Source organism: Rhinolophus ferrumequinum, chromosome 11 (genome assembly GCF_004115265.2).
Source record: "Rhinolophus ferrumequinum isolate MPI-CBG mRhiFer1 chromosome 11, mRhiFer1_v1.p, whole genome shotgun sequence".
NCBI classification, from domain to species: domain Eukaryota; kingdom Metazoa; phylum Chordata; class Mammalia; order Chiroptera; family Rhinolophidae; genus Rhinolophus; species Rhinolophus ferrumequinum.
Window position 1 is genome coordinate 63,116,257 of NC_046294.1, and position 23,328 is coordinate 63,139,584.

Consider the following 23,328-nt stretch of genomic DNA (forward strand, 5'->3'; position numbering starts at 1 on the left):
TCTTCTTCTTTTGTGTGTGTGTGTGGGGGAAGGTGGGGGGTGGTGGAATGTGTAGAAGTGCTGTTCATTCTTCCATAAATTCTTGACAGACTGCTCCGGGGAAACCACCTAGACCCGAACATTTCCTTTTGGAGAATATTATAATTATAAATTCAATTTCCTTAATAATTATAAGGTACTTCATATTTATTACCTATTGGTTGAGTTGTTCTGGTAGGGTTTGAGGATTTTTTTTTTTTTTTGGAAGAATTGGACCATTTTCTGTAAATCCTCAAATTTGTATAGTCATATATATATGTATATGTATGTATATATATTATCCCCTTGTTATCTTTTTGATGTCTGCAGTACTATCTGTAGTGATCTCCCAATTTCATTTCTGATATTAATCATTTGTATCTTTTTTCTTTTTTCCTTTCCAAGTCTTGGTAGAAGCTTATCAATTTTATTGGTATTTTCAAAGGATATCTCTTTGTTTTATTAGTTTTGCTCTATTGTTTTTGTTTCTAAGTTCATTGGTTTCTACTCTTATTTTTTTTATTATTATTGTTTAAGAACTTCATTAACAGGTGCTTGCAATTTGCTGACTTTTTTGAAAAAATCAAGTTGTACACTTTTATTATAAATTAAAAATTAAATTCTTAAAAATCTTAACTTGACCAGATATGAAACAATTTAAAAACCTTTAAAAGTGTATTGAGAAAAAACAGGGTTTTGCTTGTGTTTGTTTGTTTTTAACACGTTTGTCATTACCAAAAAGAGACGTCTTTAGGTAAAAAATAATAATAATAATAATAATAATAATTTAAAAATAATAAATAATAAAAAATAATAATTTTAAAAATAATTAAAAATAATAAATAATTTAAAAAAAACGTTGCATAGGTAATGCAGATAGTTCTAGTTATCTGGTCAATAGGCAAAAAGCAAGCATGTAAGGTCTTTAGCTCCAATCTTTTGTTCATTTCTTACGGCTGGACTTTCATATTCATTTCTTCTTATTGGATGACTAAACAGAAGGATGGTAGAGGTGGTAAGCTGGCACTGACTAAGCCCCCGCTCTGCTCAGCCTCGGGAGCAGCCGAATTCTCAGCTGCTTTTGCCTCTTTGCCATCTTATGGTTTAGGGTTTTCTGGGAGTGTGCGTCCATAATTGAACGCTCTTACTGTGGTACCAAGGTTTAGGTGGCTGCTGACCTTGTGTCTCATCTCCTTCATTTTCCTTATCTACTTTCATTCTGTCCTATCTAGGCTGTCTTTGGCGAGGAGGGCCACTGCGGAATCGTGGTCTATAGCCCTGATACATGTTCTGTCTCACTGGTCTACCTTGTTCTCCTGCACCCTGGTTGTCAGCACCCTCCCTCTCTCTGTCCCTGCACAGGAGGGTTGGAATACTGTGGTCGACGCCCATAGGGTCTCCACACGTAATAAATAAGGTAGCAACCATCGCCTGCAGTAGGGCCGGTTCTGTTGGGCCTGGAGTGCTGATGGGAGCTCTCCCATCTCTCATTCTTTTCCCTACTTTCCCTGTTCTGGTAATTCTGCTGGTAATTGCCGTAGAGACCCTGTGACTTGGATAGCGTCTATCATGGTTACCGTCTGCTGCATATTTGCTGCCTCGCACTGGAACTCCACCAGGGCCTGTAACATGTGCTGCCTCTGCACCCTTTTCTCCTTCAACATCATCAAACTCCACAGTCTCTCCATCTCCTGCACTGCGAAGGTGCTTCCTGGGGTTATTCTTCTTTATGGCAGTCTGGTGTACAAATCCACCTTCCTTAGCGTCATTCCTGTTGATGAAACCACATCCGTTTCTTACACTAAACCATTTTACCGGTTCCAAACTCTTCTTTGCAATGACCTTGTCCCCGCTCCCGCTCGCAGGTGCTGCTGATGTAAGGTTTCCTGGGCCACAGCTCCCTGCCTTGCTGTGGGCGGTGCAGGGCCTGGTGTGGGCAGCACAGAGGGGCTGCGTGGGGGGTGGGCCGCGGCTGGGTCTCAGCCTCGCTGCTCCTGGTTGCGGTGATGGTGACCAGCCAGCTGCGGCTCCTCCGGGGTGTGATGGTAACTAGTCCCGTGGTGCCGTTGGTCTGCTCAGGGATCTCGGGGTGTCTGCTCTCCGCTTCTGCTACCTATGGAACTCTATTCTTATTATTCCCTCCCTTCTGCTTGCTATGGGTATTTTGTTCTTTTTCTAAGTTACTGAAGTGAGAGCACGAATTACTGGTTTTAGATTCTTTTCTAACATATACATTTAGTGCCATATATTTTCCTTTCAGCACTGCTGTAGCTGTTTCCCACAAAGTTTGAGGTTATATTTCATTTTTATTCTGTTCAGTGTATCCTTTTGTTGTTGTTGTTGTTGTTTGTTTGTTTGTTTATTGAGACTTCCTATTTGACTCGTGGATTATTTGGAAGTGTCCTCCTTAGTTTCCAAATGTTCTGAGATGTACTTCTCTGATTTATACATAGATTCCATTGTAGTCAAGGAGCACCCTGTTCAAATATTTAGGCATTTAGTGTTTATTATTGAAATGTAATATACCTAAAGTGCACATATCCTATCTGTGCAGCTTCATGAATTTCCATAAACTGAAACATTTGCATTGTAAGAACCCACATTAAGAAGTCTGCCTTCCCTAAGCTGTTTGTTCTTTTACTCTTTTCTATTTACTACTCTCAAAGGGCAACAACTTTCCTCACTTTAAATGAGGTATGTATTTTGCGAATACTCTTTATCAGCCTAAGGCAGTACCATTTTATTACTAGTTTTCCAAAGTTTCCCTTTTAATTGCGTTAAAATATAAATAACATAAAATTTATCATTTTAACAGTAACCTGTAATTGTAATTGTTTGCAATTTGCTGAGATTTGTTATAAATTCCAAACAACATATACTGTCCGTCTTGATATATGATCCATATACACTTGAAAATAATATGTATTATGTTGTTGCTGGGTGATGTGATCTCTGTATGTTTACTAAATCCTTTTAGTGGATGTTATTGAGTTCTTCTATCTCCTTGATGATTGTATGTTTAGTTATTCTACTCCTCCTTGAAGGTTCTAACCATAGTTATTGATTTGTCTATTTCTCCTTTCAGCTCTATCAGTTTTTGTTTTATTCATATTTCTGCTCTGATTGCTATGTCCTTTTGGTGGACTGAACTGCTTATCATTATGTAATGTCTGGCTGTCTCTGATTTTTCTTCACTCTGAAGTCTGCTTTACCTGATATTAATATAACTGGTCCTGCTTTCCTTTGATGAAACTGTGCATAATATATCTTTATACATTCTTTTATTTTCCACCTACCTAATTGTCATATTTGAAGTGGTTTTCTTATAGACAGCATATAGTTGTGTGAGGTTTTTTCAATACATTCATCTAATTTCTGTCTTATAATTGGTTTATTTAGAAAATTTATGTTTCATGTAATTATTGCTATGTTTAGCATTAAGTCTGGCATTTTATTTTTTGGTTTTTGTCTGTTCTCTCTGTTTTTTTTTGTTTCTCTGTTTTCTTTTGTCTGTCTTTTTATGGGATACTTGAATAGATTTTACAATTTGATTTTGATTTATTAATAGTATTCTGAGTACATACCATTGTATAGTGCTTTTAGTAGTTGCTCCAGATATTACATTATATACACATGAGTGATCTGCTGGGGTCATGATTTTATCAGTTAAAGTGAAATATAAAAACCTTACCTTCCTTTACCTCCCTTTTATCTCCCTTATTTATATTATAATTTTATTAGATGTTTCCTCTATGTTCATTTAGAACTATATCACATTGTGTAATAATTTTTGCTTCAACTGTCAAACATAATTTTAAAAAATCAAGAGGAGAAGGAAAGCCTATTGTATTAACCCATATTTTGGTATATCACGTTTCTCTTTTTTGAGCTTCCTAAGTTCATACTTCTTTCATTTCCTTTCTGTTTACAGAATTTCCTTTAGCCAGTCTTTTGTAGTACAACTCTCAGCAACAAGTTCTCTTAGTTTTTTTCGTCTGAAAATGTCTTGATTTCCCTTTCATTCCTGAAGGTTATTTTCACTGTATACAAGAACTCGGTTGGCAGTTCTTTTCTGTTAGTACTTGAAAAATATGGTGCCACCTCCTTTGGCCTCCAGTTTCTAATGAGAAATCCGCTGCCACTCAAATTGCTTTCCCCCATAAATAAAATGTTATTCTTCTCTGGCTGGTTTCAAATTTTTTTCTCTATTTTCAGTTTTTACAAGTTTAAATATGATGTGTCTTAGCATGGATATCTTTGGGTTTATATGTTTGAGGTCCACTCAAGTTTCTTTTCTTTAAATGTATTATTTTTAAGGTATACAATATGATGTTTTAATATATATATATATATATATATATATATAAATGATTACTAAAGTCATTATGAAATGATTACTAAAATCAAGTTAACACATCCACCCCTTCAAATAGTTACCACTTTTTTTATACAATGAGAATATTTAAGTTCTGCTCTCTTAGTAACTTTCAAGTATACAATCCAGTATTGCTAACTATAATCACCATGCTGTACATTAGGTCCCCAGAACTTATTCATCGTATAATAGAAAGTTTGTACACTTTGACCAACATCTCCCCATTTCTACCACCACCATCAGTACCACCACCAACAAAGCCCCTGGCAACCACCATTCTACTTTCTGGTTCTATGAGTTCGACTTTTTTTAAATCCCACATACAAGTGAGTGTGTACAGTATTTGTCTTTCTCTGATTGCCTTATTTCACTCAAGTCCTTGAATCTGTAGGTTTATATGAGGTCGGACAATTAAGTTTGTGAACTCATCCTAGAAAAAAGTGCTGCATACCTATTGCTTAATATCACTATGGTCACCTTCGAAGTACTCCCCTTGGGAAGCTATGCACTGATGCCAGTGCCTAGTCCACACTTCAAAGCGATTTTGGAACTCTTTTTCTGTCATTGCATTACCCTTGATGTCCTGAATGTCATCAAAATGTCTTCCTTTCAATATTTCCTTTATCTTCCAGTAAAGAAAGAAGTAATTGGGAGCCAGATCAGGTGAGTAGGGAGGGTTTTCCAATACAGTTATTTGTTTACTGGCTAAAAACTGCCTCACAGACAGTACCTTGCGATCTGGTACATTGTCGTGATGCAAGAGCCATGAATTGTTGGGGAAAAGTCCGGGTCATCTAACTTTTTCATGCAGCCTTTTCAGCACTTCCAAATAGTCAACTGATTAACTGTTTGTCCAATTGGTACAAATTCATAATGAATAATCCCCGTGATATCAAAAAATGTTAGCAACATCATTGCAACAAGTTCATGAACTTAATTGTCAGACCTCATATGTCTTGGCAAAATTGGGAGGCTCTACACCCCCAACCCGATCGTCTTTCTTCTCATCTTCTGGGATTCTGATTACATGGATATTAGATTTTTTATATAGTCCCACAGGTCCTCAAGGCTTTGTTCATTTTTGTCCTATTTTCTGTCTGTTGTTCTGATTGTACTATCTTCCAGTTCATTGACTCTTTCCTTTGCTTCCTCCATTATACGGTTAGCTTTTTAGTTTGATTATTCTAGTCTCTGGTTCTAAAATTTTCACTTGCTCTTATTTATATCTTTTATTCCTTTGCTGAGATTTTTCTACTTCTTTTCTGAGGCTATCCAGTCTTTCATTCGTTTCAAGGTTATTCATAATTGCTTGTTGAAGCATTTTTATCATGGATGCCTAATGTTGTTTGCCAAATAATTCAATTTTTCTGTAATTTCAGTGTTGGCATCTATTGTCTTTTATTATTCAGTTTGAGATCTTCCTGTTCTTCATGTAACAAGTGATTTTCAATTAAAAACTACAGATCGTTGTATTATGTTATGAGACTAGATCTTATTTAAACCTTTTGTTTTAACTGGCTTTCTCTGATATTGCTCAATCAGGAGAAGGATGCATGCATTTGTGTTACTGCCAGATGAACATAGGAACGTAGGATTCCCAATCAGCCTTCACTGACACTTGGAGGAAGGAAGGATGTGATCCTTATTACTTCTGGTCTAAGTGGGAGTTCTGGTTCCTCTTGTGGTCTTCACTAACATTGCACTGGGGGTGGGCTCATTATCTGTGGATGATGTTAAAAATTCTGACTCCCACTGGGCCTCCTCTGATACCACCCCAGGAGGGATGAGGAGAGATGCCTCATTACTGCAAAGTAGGGGTAAAAAAATAGGCTCTCTTTGTGATCTCTACTGACACTATGGGGGAAAGGGAGCTTATTACCTGCTGGCAGGGATGAAAGTCCTGTCTATTTGGCTTTTCTGACACCTGGTAAGGTTGACTAGCACCTTGTTACAGCCTCACAAGGGTAGAAGTCTAGGTTCCCCACTGCCTTTGCTGATATATGCAGGGGTGTGGCCAGTTTCTCTTGTGTTTGGCTAGAGTGGCATAGTTTTTATCTAAATGTTTTCTGCCTTTCTAAGCTGTCCCTTTCCTTGACCATTTGATTAAAAGGAGGAGGCTTTGGTTAGGGATTTTTTAATTAGCACCTGTTGGTGTTTTCAGGTTGCTAACTTCCTCACCACCAAGTCTGGTATATATGAAGCAAAAGAAAACCCAGGGGCACCCTGTGTCATTTCCTGAGTCTAAGATCCCTAGTTGGCCTTCTTCACTCCACCCTCCAGACTCTTATGTTTGTTTTATATATAATGTCCAATATTTTTAGCTGCATTTAGCAGGAGGAATAGGGAAAAGTACATCTACTTCTACATCTCAGAAGAAAAAGTGTTCTGTTTTATTTAGAATGCTTTTTTATAAATAGATATAATTTATTAGTATTTGAATATCCTTGTTAATCTGTATTTCCATTTGTACTTTAACAGTACTGCTTAATAATATAGTTTAACAACATTGTTTTGTTATTATAGTTTCCTGTTTTTCTTCATATGGTTACCATTTTTTTTCCAGCAAACATACTAGTTTTCAATTAATGAGAGTATTGTAATGGGAGTTATTAACAATCATAAAAAAGAAAATTATTTTTAGGAAAAATGTCAGATGTATAAGTGCTATATGAGAATATAGCAAAAATCATGAGTTATAACTGGAATTACAGATGTAAAAAACAGTGAACTCCTTCAAGTTCCTTCCCTCTTCCTATGCATATAATGGTTTTAATTGTGCAGGTGTCAGTAGGTACATAGTACAACTTGAACTGTGCTCTTGTTTTAGGCCTTAGTCTATTAAATCTTAGTTCTGCCACTTCAGCTTCAACATGCAGAGACTCTTTATATGCCAGAATCTCTTTTGCTGGATATCCCAGGATCGTTGGAGAAATGCTTTTCATTTCATTGTCAAACAGGCCAGTACATGCTGTGTCCCCTGATAATACTTTGTGCACAGTTTTTGATTTTCACTCTCTAGGGATGTCCACAGTTCTGAAACAATTAAGTTCAACCTGGCACATAAACTGAAACATGTTTTGCAAACATGATGTACATGTGGTGATCGCAGTAAAACTACACATTGATTTCTGACCTAAGGCCCTCCAAGGAGTGTCCCTAATCTCCCAAGGGTGAAGTTTTGTGAGGGAATCTTTGATTAAACTGTAAGATTAAAGAAAATTTAAGTGGCTGGACAGCTCCCTACTCACTGCATGTTTGAGACATCTTGAGAACATGTGTTATTCTTTTCAAAGTTGGTTGTAAATCAAACTCTCTAAATTGCTTCCAGATCAGTCTTTTCAGGCAAAGCATTAACATGATGGTTCTATCAGCCAAAACACTAATTTTTGCTCCGATCACACACACTATTATAAATTCCCCTTACCTAATATAGAAGAAGAAGATGCCAATCCAACCAGTCATTCTTTCTCTAGGTCAGCAGATGTGCTGTCTGGTTTAGAAGCTGCTGTCAGCAATTTGGTCACACAATTTAGCTCAGATTTTTAAAGAGATCAGTTGTATGTCTCTGTGAAAAGATTTTGACTTAAATTCCCAAAATATTTTTCTTCAGAGCTCTGAATATATCTCCAACGAAAGTAGAATATTCAAGTTGAACAGAAGTAGCCTTTTTGACAGGAAAATATTTTATAGTTCTTCAGATTTTGAAAAATAAAGTGTCTGATTATCCTCTTTCAAATATATGCAATACTCATTTTCGAGATTTCTCCTTCAGTTTTTTCTAGTCAAAACTTCAATTTTAACTAGACTTTAATGACTGACTACTTAAAAGTCTAAGAATGTAAATCATAACAGAGATTCTCAACTGATTCTTAACATATGAACATAATACATCTGTGAAGTCCCTAAATTTTTGTGCTTTTCTTTCTGGAAAAGGAGTCTGAAAAAAAGATAAACATAAAATGTGGACCAACATTTTATACATACATATATATTCTTCTGAAAAATTAAAAAGAAAGAGAGAAAAAAATAACATAATTTACTACTAAAATTATAAATACACTAATATTATGAGGCCAAGCTCGAGTGTTTGCTCAATTTTGTAGCACTGATTGTTTGTGCCATTCAGGAATAATTTATTTTGTAGCACTGATTATTTGTGCCGTTCAGGAATAATTTATGACAGTAAAAGAAATTTGTAGCTTCTAAAACATCAATAGGAAACTTTCAGCTTGCTGCGATCAGGCCTCACTCAAGATACTTTGAGTGACAGGTGGAACTATTGATAGTTCATAAATGTTCCTGGTAGACATGAAAAATTTTCCATAGCTCTCCCAATGATAACAAATATTTTTAAACAGCATATGAGATTTCAATATTGGACAAGATGCAATAGAACACTTCACTCTGTCTCTCTCACTGAATGCAGATATAAAACCGGAACATAATGCATGGAGCAGATCTTTGAGGTCTCTGGAAAATAAGTCATAGCAGGCAAGTTGGGGATGAAGACCAGAATACAGAGTACTACCAACCTATTCTTTACCAGGATATTTTTCCAGTATTCTAGACCTGTATTCAGCGCCACCGGAAAACTGGATATGGGCACAAGGCACACTGTAGGAGACCCCTCTAGTTCTAACTTAAGAGCAGGAAAAGGAATGCCTAATGTTCAGATAGAATGAAGAAACCCCCTTTTGGTATTTTTCAATTTTTTCTCCATGCTCTTACAATCCAGCCCCCCCAAATAGAACTTCAGAGGGGACAACTGGCCTTGTAACAAGATCTCATGGGAGCCAAAACCCAGAAGGGAATAAACCGTCAATTCCACCAATGGAGCTGTGGTCCCAGGAAAGTGAGATGATGCTCGATTGCTTTTTTTTCTCAATCTGTGTTATCTCTGGTTTGTCCTAGATATGGGTGTATTTATAAAAGGGCGCAGGTTAAAGGAATATCCACAGCCCCAGTTTTCTGGCCATGTCACCCAAAGGAGAGTCCCAGGGAACCAGAAACATCCAGAGAGATTGCAAAACGGAAGGAGCTTGAGAAAGCAATACCACAGAATAATTTATGAACTTCTGAGCTCATTCTTCATCTGCATATGTATGGATCTGATAGTAATAAAAATACCAAACAATTTGAAAACTGAACTATCAGGCAGGCCACCCTCCAGGTGGGAGACAGATCCAAATAGTACTACAAAGTCTTTGAAAACTGAACTAATAATGGATCCATTATATGATCCATTATCTGATAGATGACAGGCTAGAACTTGCAGTCTTAACCTAACTAAGGAGATTGATGCTAAAACAAAAATAAATTCTCCACAGGATTTAAATAAGACTTATACAATCATAATGTACATTCATAGTATAATAGTCAAAATATCGATGATACAATTCAAAGTTACTCAGCATACATAGAATTTCAAGTCTTATGAGAAAAGCTAACAAACATCAATACCAAGGAGCCACAGATCTTGAAATTACCTGAAAAAGGACTTTAGAGTAGCTACTATAAAATTACTCCAACAAGCAATCATAAACATTGTTGTAATTAATAGAAAAAAAAAAGTCACAGCAAAAGAAGGAGGGGGAACTAAATAAATAAGAACCAAACAGAAATTTTAGAACTAAAATTAAATCATTGAAAATTTTAAATTATTGAATGGAGAAAAAAGAGGAAGGAGTCAGTGAACGTGAAGATAGAGCAATAGAAATTATCCAGTCTCAACAACATAGGGGAAAATAAATACATAAGATTAAGTGGACAGAGCCTCAGAAACCTATGGGACAATAAGAAAAAAGTGTAATATATTTTTAAATAGAGCCTAGAATAGGAGGAGAATGAGTGTGGTGTGGAAAAAATATTTGAAGAAACAATGCTGAAAATATGACAAAAGACATGAACCAGCAGATTCCAGAAGCTCAGTTAACATTAAACAAAGTAACTACCACCACCCCTGCCCCCAAAAAATCCATGCCCAGACATATCAAACTGCTGGAAACTAAAGGCAATAAAAATAATTTGAAAGTAAGCTAGAAGCATAAGATGCATATTTTTATGCAGGAAAACCAACTTGAGTTATAATAGATTTCTCATCAGAAATTATGGAGGCCAAAAGGAAGTAACACAATTTTTAAATGCTAAAAGAAAAAGTGGTCAACTCAGTATTTTATGTCCAGTGAAAATATCTTTCCAGAATGAAAGTAAAATAAATAATTCTTAGAAATGAAACTGAAAGCACAATCCATAAGGGGAAAAAAAAACTGCTAAATTGAACTTCATTAAAATTAAATACAAAGAAAAACTATGATGAGATACCACCATCTACCCTATTAAGATAGCTAAAATTAAAACAACAACAAAAAAAAACTGAGAACAAAAAGTACTAGCAAAAGAGTGAAACAACCAGAGCATTCATATATTGCCTTGGGAATTCCAAACAGTACAGCCACTATGGAAAACCATTGAGCAGTGTCTTAAAATGTTTAATGCATGTATACTTACCATATCTCTCATTAATCTTTAAACTATTTCCTTAGAGGGAACAAAAGTATGTTCACCCAAAAACCTGTACATGAATATTTATATAATTTCTATTCATCATCTCCAAAAACCGAAAACAACCCATGTCTTTCACGAGCTGAGTAGATAAGGAAACTGAAACATCCATACAAAAGAATCCTACTCGGCAATAAAAAAGGAACAAACTATTGATATTCACAAGATCCTGAATTAAACTCAAGTTCATTACACTGAATGAAGGAACCAGTCTCAAAACTTTGCAAGCTCAGTGATTCAATTTAGATGACATTTTCAAAAACCATGGTAATACAGTACAGATCAGTGGTTACTAGACTTTAGGGGGTAAGGGGAGTGAAATTATAGTATGAGGCAGTTTTTTGAGTACGATAAAATTGTTCTGTATAGTCACTATGCTGGTAGATATAAATTTGCTGAACTATATACCAGAAGAGTCTATTTTACTAATTTTTAAATTTATAATCTGAAAATTGTGCATGATAATTTGACAAATAAGTAAATGAAAAAATATGATGTATGCTTGTATAACGTAAAAGATACTCTGGTCCAGTACCACACATTTGGTGCTTCCAGGGTAGTTCGTTTTATTTGAAATTTAATCAAGATTAATTTTCATCCTGTATAGGTTATGCCATGTCTCCTTCATGACCTACTAAGCTGTTCAGACTCAGTGAATGCATTGGTTCCATCCTGAAGCTTCTCATTAATTTCAGGTAAATTTGCCCAACCCCTTTTTTAGATCACCTATTTCCCCTGTACAGTCCTCTATTATAGCATCCATAGCAATATTCCCTATTAATCTATAAATCCATGGAAGGAAGGGACAATTCACTTTACAGCCTCATTTCTTAGCAAAGATTTTGCATACACTAGACACAAAATAAATGTTTTTTGAATGAATGAAGTGTCTAAAGCTACACATTATTTAAGTTGCCATTTACCAGAGAGTATTTTACCCCTTCTATGCTAAGGTTGCAATCTATAACTATTTATCTTCAGACAAAAAAATATCATCTTGATGAAATAAACCACTTGTCCCAGCTTCTTGCTGTTTCTGTAAATTAGCTCCTCTATATTTCTTATACATGTGTGAAATTCATTTATGTCCCAAATGCCAATACTGCACTAATGAAAACATCCTTTCTTTAAATCTCTTAAATACTAATTAACATGCAAGAGAAATTTTAAGAAGATTAGTACATTATTAGAACTACTATATCTCATTATTCTCTAATAGAGACTATGGAAACATTTACTTTGTGGGCATGTAGAATGTTATGTTTACTACAATGAAACCATTGTGCCTGAAGTTTGAAATATTCTTACTTTGTAATATATAAGGGGAAAGTGCAGTCTGGGCATGAGCAGATGTTAGGGTAGTAACAATGATTCTAAGAACATATACTGATATGTAGGCTACATCAATTGCCAATAATTGTCTTTTTTCCTAATGAAAATAGAAAGATACAAAGTAAATGGTGTTAAGCTTTGGAGTCAATAGTCCATGATTTAATAATAGAAGTTAATTACTACACTAGAACAAGAGCTTATCAGCCCTACAGACAAGCCCATCAACTATGTGGAGGGGGATGGGTAGGTATAAACACTTTAAATGTGGCAGACCCATCTGACCTTGAACATAACCATATCAAAACCATAAAGCTGTAAATTCATGTTCACAGTATGATTTCATGGACGGTCTGTGGAGAAGTAACTATTAGAGCCCCTTATCTCTCCCAGAATCAGGGAAAACACTGTTTCCCCAATAATAAAAACCCATAAGTTCTCATCTTTGAAAGAGAAAATGATGGATGAACAGAGAAAGAAGCAACTGAAAGAGGGAGAGGAAAAGAACTAAAAAGCAAGAGTCCCTAATCCTTTTATAAAGACTTTATTAAAAGAAGGCTCTGCGGAAGTAAACTGAACTGCAGCAAGTAAATTAAGAACAAGATAATTATAGTGCATTACAACAGAGCAGAGCCTAGGTTGTCCCTGACATTAAGACAATATGTAGAGCAGGAATCCCAGGGCTGTGACCAAGAGTATCTAGAGATCATGATTACTCTGCTCCCAGTCATAACCTGAGTATAAAGACAATAAGATACAATAATACCCACTGACAGCTTTCTTCTGCTCTCTGAGAAAGTGAAAAACAGAGTTGAATGATTTCTAAAATGTTAACCAAGCCATTTCTAGTGTTGTCCCTATACAGATATTTCAGAGACCCAAATGTGACTGCTAGACCTGTGTCCACTCTTAGATGTACAAAAAAGTCTGGTCAAGATACTAGTAGAGTAGGTAAACACTGTGCTCATCTCCTCTCACAAACATATAAAAATTACAACTAAACAACAGAACAACCATCATTGAGAATCACCTGACATCTAGCTGAACAGAAGTCCTACAATTAGAACATACAGAAGAAGCCACCCCGAGACTGATAGGAGGGGTGGAGACAAAGAACACGCTGGTCCCACACCCACATGTGGTAATTAAAAATTGGGAGGTGTATCTCAGCTGTGGAGGTCCCCTCCCATAATGGAGTGAGGCGTCCCAACCCTATACCAGGCTCCCCAGCTCAGAGTTCCAGTGCTGGAAAGAAAAGTCCCCACAACTTCTGGCTGGGAAAACCAGTGGAGATAGTGGCTGGGTGAAACAGAGAGTGGCTGGAGTTCCAGGTGCTCCTCTTAAAGGGCCTGCACACAGACTTACTCCCTGATGGACTCACTCTCTCTGAGCTCCAGCACTGGAGCAGCAACTCAAAAGGTGCCAGGGACACACAGGGAGGAAGTGAACTGTCTGGCCTCAGAGTGAAGACTGGAGGTGCAGCTTTCTCCCAGACAGAAGTACTGGCAAAATCCATAGTTCCTTTGTTGAGCCCTCCCAATTCCCAGTGCACAGAAGCAGGCTCGTGCCAGATCTCAGTCTCCATCAGTCTGGCAAACACAGTTCACCCCTGCCTCGTTCACCCTGACCCAGCCCCTGACCCAGCCCCACCCAACTTGGGGACTCACCCAAGCCCCCTACCAGTGGATTTTCCATACAAACAGCTTCTCTTGGCTCATGCTATGGACTTTTCCAAAAACTCTCAAAGATTCACAAACCCCAAAGAAGCAGTATCTGACCTCAGTATGCCCTGTACCTATTCCTGAGCAGCCCCAAGCCTAGCACTAGTAGCAGCTGGCCTCAGTTCAGGTTTGGCCTCTCCCAGGCACCTCCAAGTCCAGCACAGGTGGCTACCATCTGTGGATTGCTTTGTGGCTCTTGCCAGTTAGCCCTGGGCAGGGTACAGGCTGCCACTGAACTTGGCCAGTGGCGGGGCTCCCTCCCAGGAGGTCCAGGGCCAGCATGAACTGTGGTCTCCTTGGACCAAGCAGAGCACCAGCCAGCTACCTCCTCATCTGACACACCCAGGCTCAGGTGGGCTCAGCAGCAATGGAGCACTGCTAAATTGAATCCTGCTCCACAGGGCCAGCCCCCACATAATAGTTTCCCCAATACAGTCATGGTCAGTCCTCGCAATCAATCAGCTTGACGGTCAATTTTTTGCACTGATGTGCAAATAGCAACTAAAGCTCAACTACAACAGCAGGGCACATACAACACACACAAGGGCAAACCTGCAGCACCTGGCTGTGGTGACCAGGGAGATGAGACTGTGCCACTCAGCCCCACAGTACACCTACTACATAAGGACACTTTATGAAGACCAGGAGACATAGCAATCCTACCTTACACATAGAAACAAACACAGGGAGGCAGCCAAAATGGGGAGATGAAGAAACATGTCATAAATGAAAGAGCAGAACAAAGGTCAGAAAAAGAACTAATCAAAATGAAGATAACCAATCTACCAGACACAGAGTTCAACACACTGGTTATAGGGATGCTCAATGACCTCAGTAAGAACTTCAACAAAGAGATAGGAAATATGAAAATGGAGATAGAAAACATTAAAGAAAGAACCAGTCAGAAATAACTGAAATGAAGAATATATTAGATGGAATCAACAGTATAGTAGATGAAGCAGAGGATCAAATCAGCAATTTGGAAGTTCAGGTAGCAGAAACACCCAATTAGAACAGCAAAAAGAAAAAAAATGAGGATAATTTAAGGGGTTTGTGGGACAACATCAAGCATTGCAACATTTGCATCATAGAGGTACCAAAAGGAGAACAGAGAGAGCAAGAAATTGGAAACTTATGTGAAGAAATAATGATGAAAAACTTCCCTAACCTGGCAAAGGAAATAGACATATAATCAGGAAATGCAGAGTTCCAAACAAGATGAACCCAAAGAGGCCCACACCAAGATATGCATACACCATAATTAAAATACTAAAGCTTAAAAACAAAGAGAGAATCCTAAAAGCAGCAAGAGAAAAGAACCTAGTTGCCTACAAGGGAAATCCCATAAGACTGTCAGCTGATTTCTCAATAGAAACTTTGAAGGCAAGAAGGGATTGACACAAAATATTCAAGGTGATGAAAAGCAAGGACCTAAAACCAAGATAACTCTATGCAGCAAAGCTATCATTGTGAATCCATGGACAGATAAAGAGCTTCCCAAATAAGAAAATGCTAAAGGAGTTTATCACCAACAAACCAAGTATTACAAGAAATGTTAGAGGGACTTTTGGAGAAGAAGAAATAAGAGGAGGAGGAGGAGGGGAGGAGGAGGGAAGGAGGAAGGGAAGAAGAAGAAGGAGAAAGAGGAGGAGGAAAATATAAAAATGTAAATAATAAAATGGCCATAACTACATATGTATCAAAAATTACTTTAAATGTAAATGGATTAAATGCTCTAATCAAAAGATGAGGTGGCTGAATAGATGCAATAACAAGACCCTTACATATGCTGCCTACAAGAAACTCACTTCCGATCGAAACACACACAGAGTGAACGTAAGGGATGAAAAAAGATATTTAATGAAAGATGAAAAGAAAAAAAATGGTGGGGTTGTGATACTTATTCCACACAAAATATACTTTAAAACAAAGGGTATAAGAAGAGAGAGACAAAGAAAGACCCAGCAATCCCACTTCTGGGTGTTTATCCAAAGGAACTCAAAACACTACTTCAAAAGGACATGTGCATCCATATGTTCACTGCAGCATTATTTACAAGGGCCAAGATATGGAGGCAACCTGGGTGTCCATCAACGGATGAATGGGTAAGAAGAGGTGGTACATATATACAATGGGATACTTACTCATTAAAAAGAAGGAAATCTTGCCATCTGCAAAAACATTGATGGTCCAAAGGGTATTGTGCTGAGTAGAGTAAGTTAGAGAAAGACAATTGCCATGTGATTTCCCTTACCTGTGGAACCTAAAGAATAAAACAAATAAACAAACAAAACAGAAACAAACTCAGAGATACAATAGAACATTTTGATGGTTGCCAGCTGGGTGGGAGGTTAGGGCACTGGGTTAGAAAGGGGAAGGGACTAAGAAGTACAAACTGGTAGTTAAAAAATAAGCATGGGGATGTAAGTTATAGCATAAAGAACATAGTGAACAATATTGTAATAACTATGGATGGTAGCAGGTGGGTATTAGACTTACTTGGGGAATCATTCAGTAAGGTATATAAATGTTTAACCACTATGTTGTACACCTGAAACTAATATAATATTGTATGTCAACTGTAATTGAAAAAAATATACATTAAAAAAAAAGATGTGCAAAGAGGACAGAGGATCCCATGGTTTATTAAGCAAAATGCTGTTACTGCAAAGATTAATGTGACTTTGACTGTCAAGCTTGGGAATTCTTTCCCCTCTATTTCCACTAACCTCCATTATGTGAATTATCCCTCATCATCATGTGCTTTATTTGTATGCAGTCCTTTATATGTTTTCTTAAATGTGTAACAGGGAAATACCTTTCACATAATAAGTGCTCAAATATTTGTTTGAATGAATAAATGAATGAATGAATTTGGCCTTAAGATCATGTGGCACAGTAGACAGACCAAGCACAACCAAGTCAGAGAGTAAACACAAAACTGCAAAACACCCATGAATGTCATGCACTTGGAGGTCATTTACTAAAATCCCTTCATTATACAGATATTGAATGAAAGTTCAGACAGGATTAGTTTTCTGTCCGGGATCCTACAACTAGAGGATAGAAACCAACAACTGAATATAGGTTCCCACTCTATCCAAATTTACAGCTACACTCTCACCATTTGAAGGCCTTGTATAAAGTTCTTTTCTGGCAAGAGAAAACTCCTATAAGTCAACCTAAAGGTATTTTTCCTCTTCAAGTCAGTCCATAGCCAGAAGATGACTGCATGAAATGAAGGGAATTGTGTTCTCTAGAGAGTTGATAGAAGCTGCCCAGAGTACAGACTTGTTAAGGGATGAGACAGCAGACAAAAAAAAAAAAAAAACCTGCCAAAATTTCCTGCACTTGGCTTTCTGCTCTGAATGACCCCTGAAATACTTTCTTAAGCTATCTAAGGATAGGAAGGTAGAAGCTAACAGTGAAATGTCAACACACTTTCTGGTAAATACGTGCATCTTCACCTCAATCTCCCCTTCCCTGTGTTGTCCATTCATCTCATCCTTCCACTAGCCCAAGCCCTGGGATCTGCCCTAACTTTATCTTACCTAACAACTATTTGAAGTCCCTTGTCATAATAATTTTAAGATTTCTAAAGTTCAATGGCAGTAACCTCCTTTTTTTTTTCCAGCTGGAAAACCCGAGCAAGAAAATATGTTTGTTTTGCTTAAGCTTATCTCACAAACTATCATTTCACTAAGAAGTGACAGCCTTGGCAGATACCCCCTTCATTGATATACTAGAAACTTCATTACAGGCTGAAAACACACACTGGAGAAATCAAAACCTGGAGCTACAAGGCAATTTCAATTTGAAAGGAATATGATTTGTAACCAGGTTTGATGAGGGAAGCCCAAGAATGAGAGAGAAGAATGAAACACACTTGACTGTAATGACAATTTTGTACCTGGGAAGGAAGGAAACGGAAGTGGGGGGAAGAAGCATAGCATAACTAAGTAAATAAAATATCCTGTGAATTAGCAAAAGCCAACCATGATAGAGAATTCTACTTCACGCGCCAGGGAAAAAGAGTACAAGTACCATGAAGCACAGCTCAGGTACAACTTCAAACTTAAACCCCATTCCAACAATTTGATGAGAGCTTACATCTGTTACCATAAAAAAGGACAAATGTGGTCAGTAAATACTGAACCTAAAGGATCTGCGTTGCTTAGAACATCCTCAAACCAAAACACTTGCAATGTCTTACATTAAATCAGGCTGGAGAAATTAATAAGAAAAAAATTGGATTCACTGTATTGAAGAATATGTCAATTCATCAGCAGCTATTAATTCAGCACCCAATAAATACAAGCCATTTGCCTATCGGTACCTAGAAGTTGAGTGCTTTATAGGAATGTCAATAGAATTAATTATGGGTTGATGAAACATAATTCATAATCTGTTTTTCCAGTAGACTGTAATTTAGTGTATATCCAATATGCTAATATTCTAGCATTGTGGATTCAGCTCCTTTTGGTAAGGACTGAGCAGCATATTATAAATAGGCTAAGTGACAGAGCTGGGAAGCTCTGAGTGACATGCTTTGCCCCTGAGGAATTATCAGAAAATCATACGTAATCTATAGAACCTGGAGGAAGAGCTCACCTCTTTTATTTTAGTTTTAGGAAATAGTAACTTTAACATGTAATGAAACAAATTATTTCGCTGCCTACTATATGCTAGAATGCTTTTATTGATTTTATGTTTTTTAAAGGCACAACAAACAATGTATTAACTATTTTAAAAGAAAATATGATTTTTTTTTCTTTTTATGCTTGCAACCTATTGACAGATGCTGAGATCTTTGCACTGTAAGTAAATATAATAGATGTCTTCAGTAGAGATTAGGTTTATTCTCAATGGGGATTCTAGCATGTTAGGGTTTGTTTGGCTAGCTACCATGTTGGACCCTCCAAGAATTGATTTCTAGATGTTCCTGGCAAACAATTGATCAGAGGAGAAGTGGCTTCAAACACAGCCCCAGAATGGCCTCAGATGTGGAATGTGAGCTGCTCCAGGTGCCTGCTGTTAGTAACCCTAGGGAATGGAGCTACAAACAGAAAAGCGTGCAGCAATTGCCTTTTCTTGCCTTCATTTTTTTTTTTTAATTTAAGTATAGTTGGTATACAATATTAAATTGGTTATATTAGTTTCAGGTGTACAATATAGTGATTCAACTTTTCCATACCTTACACTGTGACGACCCCACTAATTCTAGTAATCATCTGTCACCATGCACACTTATCACAATATTATGGACTATATTCCCCTTCCCCTTTAGACCAACCCCCCCACACACACACCCTCCCTTCTGGTAACCATCCCTTTAGTCCCTATTTCTGTGAGTCTGTTTATGTTTTGTTTATTTGTTTTGATTTTTTATATTCGACATATAAGTGAAACCGTATGGTATTTGTCTTTCTCTACCTGACTTATTTCACATAATATAATACCCTGTAGGTCTATCCATGTTATTGCAAATGGCAAGATTTCATTTTTTTTTATTGCTGCATCATATTTCTGTTTATGTGACATATATATACACACACACACACACACATATATATGTACATATACATATGTATACATATATGTGTGTATATATATATATATATATCACATCATCTTTGTCAATTCAGTGGACACTTAGGTTGTTTTTATATCTTGGCTGTTGTAGATAATTCTTTGATGAACAAGGGGTGCATATATCTTTTTGAATTACTGTTCTCATTTTCTCTGGATAAATACCCAGAAGTGGAATTGCTGAGTTGTATGGTATATCTATATTTAGTTTTCTGAGGAACCTCCATACTGTCTTCCATAGGGCTGCACCAGTTTGCAGTCCCACCAACAGTGCACAAGGGTTCCCTTTACTCCATACCCTTTACAACACATGTTATTTGTTGACTTTTTGATAATAATTTCTATGGAGATTTCGGGAATCATGTGGTTATACTAGTTGCATTACTAATGAAGTGTATTATCTTAAGAGGTCATCTTAAGTGTGGTATCATAAGAGGTGAAGAATACAAATAAATAGGTGCAGAAATGTTTACCAGAGATCAGGAACTTCAGCCCTATGAGATGAATTTATTTATAGATGTTTAACTCTTTAGTGTAGAGATTTACAAAAGAAAAGAATTACAATGCTTCCAAAAGAATTTACAAGTTCTTTCTAATCAGCCACAGTTCACATCTCTTCCTACTGCTTTATACCTAGTCTGCTGCCCTCATTTATGTTACCTTATAGTCCATGGATAATTATCTCAATCTTTCGGAATTTGTGAGCTCTGGTTTAGACAAATTAATGAATGACAAGTTTTAATTGACCAAACCAGCGATCAGAAGAAACACGTAATTACAATTCTTTCAACCCTCCCTTCTTGACTTTTCACGTTTATCTGCTTTAACTCTACTTATACTCCAACCACCCCCCACACACCCAACATGCACCCATTTCTCTAGCTACAATCACAGTGTCACCCATTTGGGTGCCACCTAGCAAGACACAAACCAAGCTCAGTGCTTTTATTGCTGTGGTGCTCTTGAGTGAGGACTGAACAAATCTCTTTTTCGTGTAGAGCTAGGAACAGACAGGAACTTTTTCAATAAAATATACTAAGAAGTTATAAAACAAAGAGAAAGATACCAAACTGAAAAAACAGTGGCAACAAAGTGCAAATTCCCTAGCCTAAAATATTTTCTTATTAACTAATTTGTTCATTCTACATCCTTTAGTGGACAATAACTCTTAGTCAGCACTCTGTGTTATCCTGGGAGTTTTCAGAACATTTGAGGAAGAAAACATGTAAATAGTCTTGCTGTTACTGGTCCAAAATCCCTGTGCCTGACCCTTCAAAAGGCCCAAACTCAAAATGTCAGAGTTTGGAGACAGGAAAGGTTTATTGATAGAGAAGGTACCAACTGAGAAGATGATAGACTTTGTGGTACCTCAAATTCATTTTAAGAATGTACAGAGTTCAGACTTCTTTTATGGCAAGGGAAGGGAAAATGGGAGGGGACTGACCATTGCAGACATCTGGGCTCCAGCAGGAAGATTTTGCTAGTTGCTGTGAGTCTAGTCACAAGGTTTCTGCAAATATCTGATAAACAATAGGTACTTCCTTTATCTCCTCAAGCCCCAAGCAGAATTTCTCTACTGATTAGCATATCTATCTGCAAGACTTATCAGAAGCTATTAGCCTGAAGGCTATGGGAACACAGCAGGCCTGAAAGAGATGAAATCAGATTGAGAACTTCATTGCTACAGTTACATTGCTGTTACACTGCTAGTGTGATGTGCTAGAGAAGAACACCAAAGTCTAGATATAGTTGTCTTGCCTGGCCCAGCTTAGCCCTTACACACTAAGGATTTCTACCTTAACATCAACTTGGTGTGAATAAGTCACTCCAAAGTCCTTTGAACTCTCACTCCCTACTTCCTGGAGAGGCTAAGTCTGTTATAATCCGATCCCCTGTAAAATGAACTATAGGTAGAGGATTGGAAAAGAAAAAAAACACGACCCCGCTCATGAATTTAGGAGCATAGAAATAAACAGACGGAAGGTATCTGGTTTCCCACCCTCTTACCAAACCAATGCCTTTCCATGGACAAAGTGTGTTATCTCACAGTAGCATCTCAGAAAAGCTCTGGGTGACCAAAACATATTCTACATATTCTTTGTCCAAAAGTTTATATTCTTTTATTTGTTTGGTAGTGTTCCACCTGCTACATGCCTGGCACTTTCCCAGGTGCTGGACATACCACATAAAAGACAATTCTCAGCTCTTGAGATTCTCACAATTCAAAGTCCAGGACCAACAAGTCAACAAGTGATATTATAAGGGTAACCATTATTTGCCATAGGAACTCAAAAGAGGTGTGCCTGACCCAGACTGGAGGAAAATAGAAAATAAATGGGTTACTGGGAGAACAGCACCTGATCTGGATCTTAGAGAATGGGCCACATTAACAAGGTAGAGATGTAAGTGTGCTTTGGAAAACTTTCCCACATAATATTCCATGGTACCAATGGCAGAAACCGAACACTAGGCTGATGGCCAGGATTATAGGGTAGTATCTGCAACATTTTAGGTATGCCAGGTTAAGCAACCAATGTTAGAGCAGTTTGATATACCATTAAATCTGTGGATATCAAACAATCAGCTGCTACATGTCAACCCACTTAAGATAAACAGCACATCTAAATCCTGAATTTTGGCAGATTTTAGCTGGCTAAGAATCATCCTAAGCAGTTGAATGTACTAAAAAAACAAACAAACAAACAGAAAATACCTTTTACTTACTTTCCTTTGTTTTAGGCTTGGAGCACCATCACTGAGACAGTTACTACACAGAGATATTTGCCATCACTGTTAGCAAAAGGTCTAGGAGGCTTCTGTTTAAATATGAATGCATCTCCCTTACATAAGATTGTTTACAATGAGAGAGATTTTAATGGGCTATTCCTAAAGCTTGAGAACATTGATGTAGTAATGCCCAAGGCCAGGAGGATTAGAACAAATGCAGAGTCTTTCTACTCTGATTCTGTGCATGATTTTACCTTAAAATCAATGGAAAATATTGTGTACCTGATAGAATTCAGCTACCCAGACAACTGGTTCTGCCAGAAATGTTAGCGGCAGATTAGTTTGATTATAATACAAAGCTGATAAAATATCCCTGTGCCCAAAATGAAATGAAGCAAACATTAAACAATGGGGATGAACTCTGAGGGAGATTCTCACAGAATCTCCAGAAGAGATTTTTAGTGAAATCCTAGGTCTGTACCTCATTTAGCACATGATTTTGAATGCCTGTCATTTTTAGGCACATTTATGGATAAAAAGATGTAGCAGTCATGGGTTCTGCCTCAAGGAGCTTACAGGCTAATATGGAGACATGCTACATATATAAATAATTTAAATATAGAGTAGGTGGTAGTAAGTGCTTTAAGGGAATACATATAAACTATTATGGGTCTTGTGAAGAATAAACGATTACTTCCACCTGACAAATCTAGAAAGAATCCTTTATGGAAGTGGCTTTGCTGTGTTGCAGTGGGTTTGTTGTGTATTGAACTGGCTTTTGATCATTTCTACTTGTTAGTCCAAAGTATGCTCAAAGCAAAATCTAACATCTTTTCCCAAAATACATTCTTCCTTTTCAACTCCATAGCTCACTGAATGACATCATCCATCCAGTCAACCCAGCTGGTGTCCTGGGAGTCATACTGGAAATCTCCCTCCCTTTCATGTCACTGCCCCATTTCATCAGTCACCTAGTCCTATACGTACAATGTGCTTAATACATTTGGA

General features: G+C 37.3%; 1 pseudogene; it reads right to left on the minus strand.

The window, feature by feature from the left end:
- Positions 1-998: 998 nt before the first annotated feature.
- LOC117029759 (Y-box-binding protein 1-like) lies at positions 999-16,739 on the minus strand (annotated as a pseudogene).
- Between the last annotated feature and the right edge of the window lie 6,589 nt (positions 16,740-23,328).